The sequence below is a fragment of the Pinus tabuliformis genome, chromosome X, assembly GCF_031772625.1.
Source record: "Pinus tabuliformis cultivar Carrire ecotype Pingquan chromosome X, CPIR1, whole genome shotgun sequence".
Taxonomy (NCBI): Eukaryota; Viridiplantae; Streptophyta; class Pinopsida; order Pinales; family Pinaceae; genus Pinus; species Pinus tabuliformis.
The window spans coordinates 1,510,972,337-1,510,978,716 of NC_142308.1; the positions used below are offsets into that span (position 1 = coordinate 1,510,972,337).

The window sequence follows — 6,380 nt, forward strand, 5'->3', positions numbered from 1 at the left end:
CACTATTAGAGCAGTCTTGCACGACTTTAACATTCACTTGGATTTGGAGAATGGTAATTAAGAAAGCAAGGGAACGAAAAGGACAAGCAAAAGAAAATGAAGAAAATCAAGTAGAATTTTGGACGAGTAGCTTCACTAGGAAGATTTTACATGTACAAGTTTCATGTGTGATTTCATTGATAGGTTGTATATGCATATTATTATATTATTATTAAAATTATTAAGGTTAATATATATTATAAACCCAAGGTATAAAAACCCTAAGGTAAATATTATAAACCACAAAACAAGCACGGTTGACCATGTTTGGCCATCAATGCTAACAATATTTATCACAATGCTATGTTGGCCTATGGTTGACCATGTTTGATTTCCCGATTCACCCAAGATTTGGATCAATGTGACATTGGACTATTTTTCACTAAGAATGACCATGATTGTAAAAACAATCTATTTATATTAAACCGTAGGATTAGTATTATAAAGCGTATGAATAATATTATGCCCTAGGAATATGAACCCTTAGAATAGTAAAGTTAAGGGATTTATATTATAAACCCAAGGGAATAATATTAAACCCAAGAGATAAATATTATGAGCACAATGTATATCAACCCTAAGATAAATATTATAAACCCTAAAATAAACATGGTTCACTAACATCGGGTTGATAATATAAGTTGGTAGTCTTGGGAGTCTCAACATTCTTGTGGAGATATTAAGACTTGTCACTTTTTGGCACCATTATCGCGAACTTGTCCAAGCAGGTTTTTTTCTACTTAGAAGTTGTCATTATTTTTCTACCTTTCATTTTTCATCAATACTATTCACTTGGAAATTAAAAAGAAAGGTTGGGGGGGGAACCAAAATAAAAAAAACAAACTAGTTATTTCATGCCTCATAGGAGTAGGCATAATCAAGGGAAATTCATACCAAAAACCCCCACCCATTCAAGTAGACAACCATCTCTCTCCTTGTGTGACTGTGAGATTCCCTTTTTTACCATCCTAGAGTTAAAAAAACCTCTAAGTGAGCAACCTAAATTTTTTGAAGAAACAATAGTGAAGGAAAAGCCCATATAACTTATCCAAAACATGGCTGAAAACAAGAAGAATGAGTTCTTTCCCATCTGAGAAACCAATGGGGAGGCAAAGAATGAATAATATCAACCCCACATCACTCCCACACTTCCATTATTTAGCCGATGAGGAGTGTGACCTATGACTATAGCTTAGATAAATAAAAGATGAAATTCTTTCCCTCCACCCTCAGTCTATTTTTTATTACATCATATGAAAGTATTTTTCTATTTTTAAATCTACAGTTGAAGAAACGATGTAGTGAGAGGAAAGTGAAGGTAGATAAGCTAATCAATTTTATGAATCAAAATGGGTCTAATATATGCATGGAAATGAATGATTTAAATCTATGCAATGAGTGGAAAAGAAAGATCTTTTCTTAACCCATGTAAATAACCAAATCGAAAGATTTTATTATCTATTAATATTTATCCAAGTTTTTGAATGCACAAATGGGTGCTTGTTTCAAGTCTATCTAACCTCATACAATTTCTACCATTAAATATGAAGGAGTGTAAAGTTTGATATTATTTAACATTATTCAAATATTTAGGGTGAATGGTTATAGAGTTAAAAAAAAAATTGTAAATTGAGAGCACAAACGCTTAGCACAAGAATGGGCATATCCTCCCTAATTGAAAGGGAGAGTTAAACACAACATTTTTGTCTTCACATGGAAAGAAACAGTGGAAGACTAGGTAATCATGTGGCACTAATGCTCTTTGAATATGTGTAGGGCATCCAAGATAAGAGTAGGCAAGAGGACTCATATTCTTTAAAGGTTGGGAAACCAAGATAATAATAGTCTTACAATGTCATACTCTGTGAACACCTACATGGGTATTTACCTTAAGAGACAATATTGAAGGTGTCTATAATCATTTCTTTCACCAAAATTGTGCTACTATATATTGATAGAGAGTTGTTAGTCATGGACTTGGTATGTGACAATGTTGGTTATAATGATGATATATAGATGGATTACTAGTCTCACTCTTCTTATGAGATCTCAATGTTGGTTATAATCATGTTATACATATGTATTACTAGTTCAACTCTTCTTATGCGATCTCTTTAAAAATGAGAATAACCTTGTATAATTTAATGAACACCTCCCTAGTTAAGAGGAGTGTTTAAGAATATGTAACTAGGTTTCATTTTCATTGACTTGTAATTATAATATTATGTAAGAGATGAAACAAATGAATTATTATTTCTTGCATCATGGGTTTCATGAGCAAGATGTGTTTACCATAGGTCTAAGACTTCTTCCTGATGTCTTCATTATTTATTATCTTAACATAAGTATTGTAGAATTCATGATGTCAAAGATCTACCCTACAAAACTAATGTTACAATTCCCCTTGCAAGTAGGCTAAAATAAGACAGTGATCTCCTTGTATGAAACCTCTCTTGATGTCAGTGGTCTTCATGTCTCATTTCATATATCATATATACATAATGATCATATTAGTCTGTATATTTAATAATAATATAAGTAGTAATATACATATATTTTAATAATACTTAACGTATATATACTATATATATTGTATAATATATAGTTAATATATAATGTTAGGGATATATATAATATATATTATCATATTAGTATAATATAAGGAGTATTATATGTTATATATGATATAAGAGAGGGTATATGATTATCCATATATCTAATATTAGGACTATATATGTATACCATATTAGCTAATATAATAAATTACACTCTAGGACTAAATATACTAGTATGGTTCCTCCTAACTAACTTCAATCTGTTGTAAAAGTTAGTTTACATTCAATTACTGAAGTATGTTATAAACTAACTATCTCAAAAATTAGTTCTAATAACCCCTGGAAACTAGAAAAACCTTGACCATATGGCATCAAATATTTACTAATAATTAAATTAACCATTAAACTTGAAAAACTGAAAGGTCAAACTAAACCAATACCAACAATAAAGAAGCCTTAAATTGGGTGAACTAAAGATATCAATGAACAAAACAATAGAATCTAGTATGGAAAAGGAAAACTTCAAAAACCCTTTAATTCAATCATTCAAAGAAGGAACCTCTTAAAAATATGTCCAAATAGATTGCAAGAAACCTTGAAAATTTTGATAAAAATCTCAAATTTCATGCGCCAAAATATACATTCAAGATTATGGAACAATTCCAAGATTTCAAAAACCCTCAGAAAAAATGCCTCAAACAAGCCAACCGTCCACAAACCCTGCAAACTTTCCTAAAAACCCCCACCACAGGTCCACAAGAGCAAGTCTAGAAGGTAAACACAGAGAAAACTCAAATGCTAATTAAATTTGTTTCCTCAGAGATAGCAAGCCACTGAGTCCTTAACAATTTTGGTACCAAATCCTTAATAAAATTAATTTTTCTGATAAAGTAATAGCCCTTAAAAAGCATAATTAAATCGGCCTTTCAAAGACTACCGAACCATCAAATTCTTAATTAAATAAGGGTTTCTATCAGAATACCAGGATAAGGTAGCACAAAGTGGCCTCATCCACTTTAACGAATTCTTCATCCCAAGTCTTGATTTCATCCTGGGAAATGGCCGATTTCTCATCTGCGGGCATCTGAGCCTTGACATGGTACTTGCAATATTCGATGACCTTCGAGAGTATCTTACTAGAAACGTTTGGCAGCCGAATAGGGTTGGCGGTGCCTGTGCCCTCGATCATCATCTTGATGTGCTCAGATTCAAATGCTACAGCCTCAGTGACATCAAACAATTCGTTATCTGAGCTCTTCAAAGTCACCTTGCTTTCGCTTGCCATGGTTCCCCAACTAACGAACGATCCGAATGAAAGATGATCTGTATAAAAAAAATGACTGAATTGAGAACTCGAGAAGTCTGACCGAACTTTTGCTCGAACAATATCAGATGAGCGATATAAGGGCAATGAATCCATATATTTATAGCGTGATTGATTACCCTAATAACCATGGCATGAGCTTGTCGCTGTATTTTACAATTATTTTTTCGTAACTCCAATTACCATGTCAGGGTTTTCTTATTTTATTGTTCTTTTTTCTTAACGGTAATTAACATAACCCAAACTTAAATATTTTAGGGTTTTCTTATTTTATAGTTTTTTACCCGCTAATTGTTTTAGATTGATGCCCCGCGTATTTGACGGTCCAATTTGGTCGCTATTTCCCTAGTGTGGGCTAGATTGCTTCCCAAATTATCCGTTTAAAAATAAAAATAATAATAACTAAAAGCAAAAACATATTTTTATATTTATATTTTTTAACTTATGGTAAAATAAAAATGAAAGAAAAAGACATAAATTTATATTTATATTTTTGAATTAAGGATAAACATTAAGTTAGAATCCACTACTCCAAGTGAGAAGTCTTTAAGTGAGGGATGGGGTTGAAAAAACCCACCCTAAATTTAGCTGAACCTCTAGTTGGAAGATTCCAAAGACAAATCAAAGCCCTTGAAGAATGGAAGGTGGGCGTCTCTCAGTTAACTTCATAATGAATTACTTAATGGAAATAGCAACTTATTCATTGATCTCTACATTTGTTTATTATAGGTTTTAGTGTGATTTAGCTCATCTCAATAGCAAGAGTTGGATTGCACATTATGGTTTTCCTTTTAGGTTTTCAACTAAGAATTATTTATCTAGTTCATCACACATTTCATTTGGCCAAATTCGGATTAAAGAGATCAATCTATAGATTCCATTGGAGGGTGAGATTAGTACACTCCCCGTAAGTTTTGTAAAATTTATAATCAAACTCGACCTCGTATGACTTTCCTTATAACTTATTGCTAATGTTTCATTTTGGATTGTGTGACTTAAAACAACACTCAATTTTGAGTTTGAGGTGGCAAAGGCACCCAAATTTTCACCCTGGTTTAGGATCTTAGTGCTTGCTACTTACTAATTTTATTGGCTCATTCATAAGTATATGATTTTGCTAAGGTGTAAGCATTACACAAGCTAAGAGTTAAGCTCAAAACCCGTTGCTCATAGGTTACTCTACCAACTCACCTACAAACCTTTTTTATTATAGAAAATCTCAAGTTCACTGATGGATCAATGTTCGCCACTACAACCTTTTTCAAAACAAGACCTCGGAATTCCTAGCTACAACCTTCTTGGATAGAAGGCTTCATAATTCCTTCTAAATGTTGCAAAACTCTTCATAGGAGAACCCTTGCTCCTCTATAGAATATAATTAATCTATAATCTATAATAAATTATAATCATTTCTATTCAAGTCTTCTATCTACATTTATCCTAATAATATATATAAATTAAAAATATAAAATAAATATATCATATTGTCCTTTTTATATATTATAAGATATTAATATTATAATGATATAATATATAATATACATAGTAGCATCTATTAATGATATATGGTATTATATTACTATAGGGATATACTATATTATATATATATATATATATATATATATATATATATATATATATAAAAGATTATATATATATATATATATATATATATATATATATATATATATATAATCTTATATATATATATATATATATATATAGAGAGAGAGAGAGAGAGAGAGAGAGAGAGAGAGGCGTTATTATAATAAGTCCATTATATATATACAAATGTGGTCCAAAAGCTTCTTAGTGGGGATGAGTGATATCTCAATTAAATATCAAGAGATGTCATAATTGATAGGTAGGTAAGGAATTTGTGATGAGGTGATGAGGAGTATTTTTTTCTCGATAAAAATTAATTCATCCAATTAAAGCATGAAAAAGGAAAACTAAAAAGGTGAGTGAGTTGGAGCTTACTTATTTCTTAAATGAAACCATACTTTTGGTGGTAAAAATTCCTCTTAGAAGAGAAGGTTGATCCCTTGAAAATATGATCAAGAGATGCCATGGTGACTTTCAATGGCCTATGAATCAAGTAATCCATGGGTAAATTATAAGTTACATTGTCACTCTTCGAGATATACTCACCTCCATGAATTCCAAAAAGATATTTTAATTTGTGAAAAAAAAACCACTCGAGAATATTTTTCTAGAAATATCATTGACCCTTGAGATCATTCCATAATGAAATTACTAATATTGATGAGTGTATATGTATATTTATAGTATTTTATTGTATACCTAATATATATAGAATATACTACATATATTTAGTATAGATATAGGTTATATATATATATATATAAACACACACACAATATATATATATTATTGTATAACTAGAATATAAGTATTCCTAAATTAGCTAATATGTTACCTTAACTAAAAATCATTGGCTT

At 30.6% G+C, this 6,380-nt stretch overlaps 1 pseudogene; it reads right to left on the minus strand.

The window, feature by feature from the left end:
* Positions 1 to 3,567: 3,567 nt before the first annotated feature.
* LOC149145785 (SKP1-like protein 1B pseudogene) lies at positions 3,568 to 3,879 on the minus strand (annotated as a pseudogene).
* Positions 3,880 to 6,380: the final 2,501 nt, after the last annotated feature.